At 44.1% G+C, this 10,983-nt stretch overlaps 1 pseudogene; it reads right to left on the reverse strand.

Moving 5' to 3' along the window:
• Positions 1 to 1,588: 1,588 nt before the first annotated feature.
• On the reverse strand, positions 1,589 to 4,285 carry LOC147419528 (aldehyde oxidase GLOX pseudogene; annotated as a pseudogene).
• Between the last annotated feature and the right edge of the window lie 6,698 nt (positions 4,286 to 10,983).

Below are 10,983 nucleotides of genomic sequence, written 5' to 3' on the forward strand. Positions count from 1 at the left end.
CTCCTCTATAATTTAAACAATGGCATCCCTTATTGGCCATCTTCAAGTATCAATATAAAATAAATCATTGGAGTGGAATTAGATCATAACCTTCCTCATCACCAAACTAAGTAGAAGTAATTTTGTGAAGGTACTTTTTTGGGTCCATTGTTGCGGTCAATAACTATGTCCGCCCAAATGGCCTACATAGATGTTTTGAAAATAAAATTTAGGGAGATACCCTTTTCCACTTTTCGTTCCAGGATGCAATCCTCCCGTCTTAAGCTCATGAGATGTTCCACACATGCATCCATAATTGAGTTTTCTCATTTGGGAGGGATAGGATCCATTGCTTGCTCCTCTTTAGGTTTATTTGGTTACATCAACTTGACAAGTATGGATGTCCACCATGCAATGTTATTATCCCAAAATAGGTTAGAACACTTCAAAAATAATTTTCCATGGGTTGGGATTTTAGGTCATTTGCAAATCTAGTCTTTGGTCGGTCACCACGCTAATGTGTAATTTCTTTCCTAATTGTAGGTCATTTGCAAATCTAGTCTTTGGTCGGTCACCACTCTGACATGTAATTTCTTTCCTAATTGTAGGTTTTTCTAACAAAATACTTATAGCTTTGCACTAACCATCATTGGGTGCATCTGCTTGTGATCTCTCCTCCTCACCCACCATGGCAAGTCTATTCATTTGGTCCACGTTTGGTTGACATTTGTATGCTTTCTATTTTGGTTAGATATTGGCCCATAGGCCATATTAATATCAAGGCCTATAAAAGCACTCGTGTCTCATGTTTGGTCCATTTTCCCTCAATTGTGCACCACTTGATTTGAGGTGCACATGGATTCCCTTTAGGTTCATTAGGGAGGACTTGTCTCAACATTATTACCTACACATCTCTAGGGTGGGCTAAGGAATAGAGTGACTTGTCTAGTTACTTATTCAGCAATGTCCTTAGTGTTGAGATTCATAATTAGGACCACTCTTGCTTGTACAATACTTGTAGTTTAATTACTACTATGAACTCTCCTTGCTTCTTCACCATAGATGTGATGATTCTTGTCAAAAAACATTTCATTTCAAAGGTCATTATGTGATCCCTTGCTTAGCAGTCCCTCTAAAAAGAGAGACACTAATACCTCTTGTTCAAGAACTCCCTTCTCAGGGCACCTGGCAATGTATTGACTCATTTAATTGTTGCAATCATGTACCATCTCTTAATTCCATTACTTGAACTGGTAGATTTGAGCAACCATATTATGCTAGACTCTAGTCTTAGAGAAAGCAAAAATGTTGGGAGAGCACGAGAACAGGTGCTAAAATTCTTCAAACTTTCCTCTCTCACACACACACACACACACACACACACACTCATCAAACCTCTAGCCATATCTCCCTTAACCAAGTACAACCATAAATAGACAAGGACGCACTATACACACACACACACACACACACACACACACACACGTGCACACAAGAATAGCTATGATGGTGATAGCTTGTAAAAGAGAAAGATGTTGACATAATTACTACACATAGCTAAGCATAAGAGAAGAAAGAGGGAATCTTGTAAGAGAATGGCTTGGAGTAGTAGCTTCCAAACTCCACCGAATGTCTTGTGGAGTTGGTTATTTAATTTCTTTGTTGATTTAGTTGGTGCAAAAAATTAGAGGCCCTTCTTTACACTTTAGTTCATGGGAGAAAGAATGCATTTGGGCATGTACAAGTCACTTATCATGGCTAGACCAAGGGGCAAAAAATGTGGCATTCTCTAGGGACATCATTGAATATAGTTGGTGGGCATTTACAAGTCACCAAACATGGCTAGGCCAAGGGCCAAACACACATGGACACCAACAATGAGAGCAACATAGCATCTACAAAAGCCGTCGAAAAGTCCGGTTACGTGTTGTCGGTATAGTGGAGGGAATATGAAAGTAATTTTTCTTCAATTTGGTTAATTTTTATCTATTATTTGCCAAGGGGCTAAGGAGAGTTGGAAGGGTAGATAACTTGGACCCAAGAGGCAAGGCTAGGGATGCCTTGGTTGACAACAAAGAGCATGTAGAAAGAAGGAGGGGCAACAGTTGGGGAAGGAGGAGCACTTGCATTCAACTGAATGTAGGAGTGCCCCTCAGTACCCATATCCACTTGCTCCTCCACTTCCAATTTCAAAAACCTAAGCCCTTGTGAGTATGAATGTGTAGTAAAGGGAGAGCTCACCATATTTAGCTCTAGCGCCCCCTCTACTACCTCGTCCACATACACATACACGTTAAATTGCTGGCTATACACCACCCTCTCTGGTACACTTGTTATCACTGGTCTCTTCACATCATAAGCTTGATGCAAATAGTCTGGTATGAATGCCTCCACCCTCAACTCCGTTTCATAGTCTCCTGTGAATGTGTAGAATTGATGGCTGTTGCTGCCTGCGACAAGAACCCTCCCGTCCGGCAATAGATTTGCTGTTGAATGGTAAAGCCGCGGTATCGCCGATGGCACTTGCATTGCAAAACGGCTGCCGAGGGCCATATTGGCGCTATAAATGACAGGATTGAAAACTGGGTTGATTGCATTTCCCCATCCTTGGCACCCATTTTGGGCTCCATTGATTATGAGCACATCACCAGTGGGGAGAAACAGCATGTCCCCCATGGCACGTCGGAAAGGCATGTAGTCCATCTCCCATTGGGGCGTCGGCGATGTGACTTCGATTCTACCGCATGTTTGTGATGCATTGGGGAAAGGAGCAGGGTACAAAAAGCAGTAAAGCTGAGCACCTCCACATACTAGGACCTCCACTCTGCCATAGCTCTCATCGGCCTTTAATGGCAACATGACAGAAGATCCAGCAGATGGGTAGTTTCGGGGCTCGCCGGGTATGGTTGGAAAGCTCTTTACAACCTGTTCCTTCTCATAGTCGTATATAATGGAATCCCTATTTGCAAAAATGTATAGAGTCCCATCTGGCAAGAGATGCACAAAAGGGTAGTAATTGTCATTCTGATCATCATCTGTTTGATTCAGGAAAGGGAGGAATGTCTTTGGTAGGCCATAAGAAGGTAAAAACTCATATGTAAATACACTCCTACCCCCAATCACAATGTGCCTACTGTCAGGTAAGAGCTGGTTAGTAGCATACCATCGCCCATCTTGCAAGCTCTCATCTGATAGCTCGACCCAATCACAAGTATCCATAGCTGGACATGGCACTAACTTCCTCACTTTCATCAGCCCATCATTGTCCCCCCCTGTTTGCACAAGCGCCCCGTCAATGTCGAATTGGCCTGACGAGCACCATGTGTCTGTGTAGATGAAAAGCGGCCTTATCGAGTTGTCATCCGGCGAGAACATGACGGAATGCGCTGTGCAATCGATGGTAAGGCTGAGGTCATATGGGTTGTACCTACACACACCATTTGAGAGGTTGATATTGGAGGGGCCAATGTTGGTTCTATCTAGCATGATGACCGTGCCGAAGTGCGTGACAGCGGTATGCATGGAAGCTATGCCGGCATTCTCAACAAGAACCTCCCACCTCCCTCCTTGAGCATCAGCATGGCATGATGCCAAAACCATCAATAGCAAAAGAACCCACATTGTAAACTAAGGGAAGCTTTGCGATACTCTTGTCAGACAGAGAAATCCTTAGACTGAAATGCACCATGTGACCTATGGAAGCAATAGGTTTGTTGTAAGGATGATGGTGACATCCACGCCTGTATAGCAATGTCCGCTCTATATCGATGATCTTTACACAGAGGCTTAGAAAAGCACCACCCTTTTGACTATTGTGTATCTTTGCTATGTTGACATCACAGTTGAGGATGCACCATTATGTAAATCATGCCAAGCCCATCTCTCTCTGTTCGAGCCACAATCGAGCTTGTCGAATTCAATGGAGCCCCTGTCCTGTGCAGAGCTCTCTAAGTAAGAGGAAAACAAGGCTTTATGTGGGTTTAAGAGAAGGTGGTGAAGATAGACAATAGCTTGATGTAGGTGTAAGAGTAAATGCGAAAAGAGAGTGAGTATATCATCAGATTGGCAAGTATTTGACTGAGGAAGATGAAGGAGCTTTTACTGAGCTTGTGTCTTGTGCAAGAGGAGTGAAGAATAGAACAAGCATGTGTAAATGGGAAGGGAATGGCGCCTAGTGTGCAGGAGAAGTAAAGGGATTGTGTGTGTGTGTGTGTGTGTGTGTGTGTGTGTGAGAGAGAGAGAGAGAGAGAGAGAGAGAGAGAGAGAGATTCTCAAGTGCGTGCTAGCTAGAAGCACGTAACTAAGCTGTACTGTTGTCGGCACAACGACATTCTTTAGCTGAGAAAGGCGGGCGCACACGATCTCTCCTTCCCACCGTTATATGATGGGGTTGCTCAAAGACACTAATAAATCTATGGAATGAGCACCTACAATGTATGGACTAAAGACTAAATCTATGGAATAAGCATCTAGAATGTATAGTAGAAATCTAAGGAATGAGCACTTAGAATTATGCACTTTTACTTTTGCTTTTTTGCCTTTGGAATGGACACTCCTCTGCTATTATCTCAACATTTGTCACTTTATTCTTTTCTCTGTGAGTCATTGGCTTTAGTAATTATTTGTGCCAAGAGAGCTACCAAAGTTAGTTCTACTGCATATGAATGCGTTCAACACCCCTCCGTGTGTATTGTACCATATGTTAGTGCTTTCAAACCACTAGACAATTGATATGTGGTACCAATCACATGGGATTGAGGCAACGCTTTGCTCTCGTCACCATCATTCGTCATCAAGCACGAATGAAGCTTGAGCAAACCAATTTTGGCTAAGTTGATCTAATTTCCCCCCTCTCTTTCATCCTTTTTTCCTTCTGTCTCTCCTTGTCTTGCCATATCCTACGATGAAGAAGAAGCGCTTGCATTTGTCACAGAAAATGCTACCTTTGCATGGTATGAAAGTGCCCTATTATCTTTATCGACGACTCATTGTCTTGGGTGATCATTAATATGAATGATTGTCATACTTAGTTTGGCTTTTCAGGCCATTGAAGAGTTGTTTTTGTCAGTGCATTTTAGACCAATTGTGATATGAAGGAATGAATAGAGGAGGTTAGATAGAGGAGTGAGTGAGTGAGTGTGTGATTGTGAGTGAGAGAGAGAGAGAGAGAGAAAAAAAAACTCAATAAGTATAGAAAATGCTCATACAAGTTGAATGAGAATGAGGGAGAGAGGGCTAGAGCCTGGTCGCACGGCGTGCTATCCTGCCTTTCATTTGGTTGCTAGCCGGTCATATAGAGAGAGAATGCAACAGTTAAACCTTCATCACATCACATAAAAAGTCAATTTTTTTTGTCCTTATGCCCTCAAAATTAGTGAGATCTTTGTTTAATTGCAAGAATCTCACTCGATTGGACAGAGCCACCGGGCAGCAATCTTGCCACATTAGCGAGCTCTTTTTATGGCCCTCTCCAATGGCGGCAGGTGGGCTACAAATCAAGAACAGGCGACCAGGCTCTTACCTTTATTGGTACATTTATGTCAGTAAAGGTGACCTAGAGACCTAAACTTGGGGGCACCGTGTTCAGGCTCATTAAGTCAAATAAATTACAACATCATCAAAAAATGACAAGTGGCAAAAAATCTAATAAATGATCCACCTAAGTAAAAGTATACCCACATCAGGTAAAAGAATATGAGCATGGGGAAATCATCATTGGAGGAGCTCTTTATAGATTAGGTATTGATGGCGTACTTCAAAGATGTGTGCCTATGCAAGGGAGGATGCAAGTAATCACAGAGGCTCATAATGGAGATGCAGATAGACATTTCTCTATTGACATTACCTAATAGAAAATCCTACAGGCAAGCCTTTAGTGGCAGACAACGATGGAAAATGTCAAATCATTTTGCAAAACCTATGACCTCTGACTCCATTACAACCACTAGGAGTATTTATGAAGTGGAGCAAGTTGGTGGAAGTTAAGGCACTACTAGATAATACTTCGAGCTCAACAACAATATTTTTGTATGAGAATATCATTTGCAAATATGGATGTCCAATCAAGATAGTCTCAGATCAGGGTACACACTTCATGAATGAAAAAATTCAGATACTGACTAAGATATTTTCACTAACGCACCCAAAATCAATGCCATATTATCCTAGGTGCAATGGATAGGTAGAAAGCAGTGACAAGACTATCAAGACAATCTTGACTAAAATTGTCGAGAAAGAACCGGGCCATTAGCTTGAAGAACAATTCCACATATGTTTCAAAAAAGCTATTTGCTATGCTACTGGTCGTGCTCAAGGATTCAAAGGCACAAATCAATTTAGTCACATTCTTTCATAACAACTTAATTTAATAGATAGCCAAGCTGAAGAGCCAAAGTGTTTTCAAAGCGTGGTATGCTTGACAATTTTTGTACTAGGCAATCTGTATCCCAACTCACCCCAATGCACAAAAAGTCTGGAACAAGATTGCATAAAAAGTAGTAGAAACTAGTAAGAACACTAAGCAAGATAAACCTAAAGGCGAAGAGACAGAACAGAACACTGCAGATGAAGACACTAAATTGGCCATAGTCACCACATGAGGAAAGAGGACAACAACACAAGCAAAAGATGGCATAGCTAGGGTTGGTACAATTGAGGGCCCCAAGTGTTGGAATTAGGGTTGCAAAGAAATGCACACAGCTTGGAGAAGACGAACGAAGCTCAAGGCACACAATAGAGAGTGTGTTACTTAGTGTGTTACTTAGAGAGCCTCTCCTTGACATAGTGGCAATGCACCTCAATGTGCTTTGTGCGAGCATGAAAAACTGGGTTCCTCGCAACTGCCAATGCACTCTGACTGTCAGTGTAGATAGTGTTGGCAGTGTCCTGCCCAACACCCAAATCAGTCATAAGGCGTCTGAGCCATACACACTCAAACATAGTTGTGAAGATTGCCCTGTACTCAACCTCACAACTCGAAGTGGCCACAGTAGGTTGCTTCTTGCTCAACCATGATATACATGAACTACCAAGCATGAAACAAAAATTGTTGGGGTTAAGGCCTATATGCCCTGACCGGTCGCCCAGGTCATGGGCGCCCGCCCACTGTTACCCTATACTTATAGTGAGTATACTGTATAGGGGGAGCTGCCACTTCACAGTCTCCCCACCCACATCGTGTGTGTGTCTCCTTCTCTCTCTCTCTCACTCTCCGTCTGTGGTGCTCCCCAATCCCCTTCAATTGGTATCAGAGCGTAGGTGCGGAGGGAGCGCATGTGTGCACAGTCACGACGACAGTGGAGAGCCAGTTTCATTCCCGAAATCGCGTCCGCGCGCTCGCGCACTTTCAAGAGTGCAAATAGGGTTTCGACTTCGGCATCGGCAAATTCAGCTTTTCGAGAGCGTTTCCATCAGATATCCTGACGTTTTACCCCCCTTTCGAAGCCATTCGAGCCATCAAAAACCTCATTCGAGCTACGGTTGAGGAGTTGCATTTTTCAGCCCTCTTTTGGCAGTTTATGCTGTGTTTTTGGGTTGAAACGGAGGTTTTTGGCATAGCTTTCACACCCGGACTTGGATACATGTGATCCAGGAGTCTACCTTGGGGTTTTGGCACGCTCCGGACGCGCTCGTCATATCAGAATTTTAAAATTTTGAACGCTGAATTTTCTGCAGCAGCAGTTGTTTATTGTGTGTCGAGGATTCCACACATGGTTTGCTCTGAGATGTGAGAGTGATATTTGCTGCAGGTTTCCTCACAGGTGGGAGGATACGATGTATGTCTTATGTGGTTTGATGCTCAGGGAGACTAATGTGATTGCATTTTGAGCTCGGCAATGTATGTCTCGAGCATGTTTTTTGGTAGTCACAGGTAGAGCAGATATTTGTGTACTAGATTTGCAGGTGTTTGCAATGATGTATGCAAAGTGTGGAGATTGGTGCATGCATTTGGAGTGCGGTTTGATGTGCTTTGGTTGCTCATGGTTTTGAGCGTGCAGTCAGTTTGGTTACTGGTTTTGTGGCCGTTTTACTGACGAAACTCTGGCGAAATTTTCCGAGGAGTTTTATGCGCATCATTTATGCGATCTAGGTAGAGATTGCGGGTTGCACTCAGCATTTGCGTGCGGTGTTCTCTGCAGGTGGGAGATTTGTGCGTGTGTATGCATCGATACCGCACAGTGTGGGCTTGGTGATTCGCTCACGGTTTGACAGGCGTATAGTTATCTTGGCACACTCACAGGAGTGAATGTTGTGATGTATGCTTGTGTGGCTACGAGCTAGGTAGTCGGATTCGAGCACTAATGGCTTGAGGTTTTTCAGCAGGTTTCAGCTACAGGTTTACAAGTTTACAGGCAGGTTTGAGGGCTTATTTGGGTGCTGAATTTTCAACCATTGTTTCCTCTTTGCAGGTGTCCATGTATGGCTCAGTTGTAGGCTGATTTGGGACACATTTGTGACTTGTATATGCAGTTGTTTAAGAGATGAATTTTGGGGCTGTTTTGGGACTGATTTGTAGCCATATTTTACAACCATATTTGCAGACTTTTGTTGATGCGATTCGAGCCAGTTTAGGGCTGATTTGGTTGACATTGCGGGAGCTCTATTTTGGAGTGTGTCTCATAGGCTTTACATTGTGTTTCTAGCCATATTTGTAGACAGTTTCCAGGTGTTGTTGGTGAGGTGGTTTTGCTATCTAGCTTGCTACTTGTGCTCATGGCAGAGACAGGGGATCGATCAGATTGTGACCTCTCACAGATGCGCGTGTTTGATGGGTCAGACTTTGCGGCATGGAGAGATTGTATGCTTGATGCACTAACACAGCGAGGGTTGCATCGACCATTGAGTGGTGATGCAGGTAGACCTTCAAACATGTCTGATGATCAGTGGCAGGAGCTAGAGGAGATGGCACTATCTACACTCTCTTTGCACCTTGTGGAATCTGTATATGCTCTTGTTATGTATGAGGCTACTTCGGGAGCACTTTGGTGCAGATTACATGATATGTATTATAGATATGAGTCATCAAGGACTCGTGTGAGACATGTACATTCACGAGTACGCCGACAGGTGATATGTTGGTATTGTGGTCATTCTGGACACGTTAGACGGCACTGTTTTTGTCGTATGCGACATCGTAGAAGACATGGCAGTCTCAGAGATGTATGTAGTGATGCCATGGACTCAGTTGCTTTGACAGTTGAGGCACATGTAGTGTCGGAGTATACTAGTGACGGGGATGTCACTTTTACCTCGAGCTATGTACGAGATGCTATACATGTGCATAGTGCACTCCCTTCGCAGTGGTTGCTAGACGCAGATGCTATGTTTCATGTCACGCCGCATCGTGAATGGTTTTGTAGCTATTCTAGCGGGATGCTTGGCAGTGTACGTTTGACCGATGGATCGGTGCATGCGATAGCAGGTGCAGGAGATGTGAGACTGTCATTACCGAGTGGTGCATCTTACTTGTTACGACATGTGCGCTATGTACCAGATTTGACAGTGAGTTTGATCTCGATTGGTCAGCTTAGAGATTGTGGATGTCAGATTTCGCTACGAGAGCGAGATTTTGTGATGCATTTGGATTCGCTAGTGATTACGAGAGGTGCTAGGAGTGGTACAGGTTACCCATTGCATGTGGATCACGAGAGAGACGGTGTTGTCTCTGTGATCATGCAGCCAGGTAGAGAGCGAGAGAGCAGGCGAGTCTCTTTTGCTTGTGGGTTGCAGGATGCTTTGCATGGAGTGCAGAGCAGTGACCTTGTTGTGCAAGTTGCGTCTACGGATGCACAGGTAGAGCGGGACAACTCTAGTGAGTCACAGCAGGATGAGTCATTAGAGGTGATGACAGAGATGACTTGCATGGATGCTGAGATGTCGACTATTGTGGAGTCATTTCTTGATATGCTTATGCCAGAGCTTGATGCAGATTCAGGACAGATGGATACTCTTGGTACACATGTGATATGTGGTGGGCACGAGGAGTCACTCCAGAGCTCGGATTCAGAGTGCCATGGTCTCTATGATAGGGGACAGGATTGCCATGAGTTGAGTTCTGAGTTGGAGGTGGCAAAGGTTGCCAGGGTTGCATCAACGTTCGGTGTCCTCATGTACGAGATGCTGATCTCGAGGCCCGACATAGCAGCTGCACTAGGAGCATTTGCAGCAGGGTTGATTAGTTGTTCGATGACTGATCTCGGCATAGAGCATAGGGGAGGTTTGCAGGTATTGGACCGATACTTGCAGGAGTGCATGAGCTCTTGTAGACTCTTTGCAGAGCTTGGAGCTAGCTCTGTGTGGCTTCCGCAGCGGGATGTTTGTCTATCAGTAGAGCCGGATGCACTAGCTCATCGAGAGTCAGTGGACATAGGTTGAGAGAATATCTCACCTTCTATTAGTTGTACACTAGTAGATCTTGTTTAAAGGCACATTGGCCTTTAAGTGGGAGGTTGTTGGGGTTAAGGCCTATGTGCCTTGACCGGTTGCCCAGGTCATGGGCGCCCGCCCACTGTTACCCTATACTTATAGTGAGTATACTGTATAGGGGGAGCTGCCACTTCACAGTCTCCCCACCCACATCGTGTGTGTGTCTCCTTCTCTCTCTCTCACTCTCCGTCTGTGGTGCTCCCCGATCCCCTTCAAAAACCACTTGTGGACACTCGTGTGTCAAAACAACCAGCCCAATCTGAGTCCGAAAAAGCATGTAAATCTAGCAGCAATGATCCCCCCTTGGGATAAAACAAGCCAAGATGTAAAGTTCCACTAAGGTAGCGAAAAATCCTCTTGACATCCTGCCAATGCTTAGACCTTGGTCTATGCATAAATCTGCTGACATGTGAGACTGCAAATTGAATATTCGGCCTCGTGCTGCATACATAAATGAGGAAGCCAACAACAGTTTGATAAAGAGTGACATCAGTAGGATCGCCAACATCATGTAGACTCAACTTCAAACTTGTTTCCATGGGAGTGGCAATAGGTTTGCAATCCTCAAGTCCAAACTTA

This window comes from Adiantum capillus-veneris, chromosome 29 (assembly GCF_014529385.1).
Source record: "Adiantum capillus-veneris isolate H3 chromosome 29, ASM1452938v2, whole genome shotgun sequence".
NCBI classification, from domain to species: Eukaryota; Viridiplantae; Streptophyta; class Polypodiopsida; order Polypodiales; family Pteridaceae; genus Adiantum; species Adiantum capillus-veneris.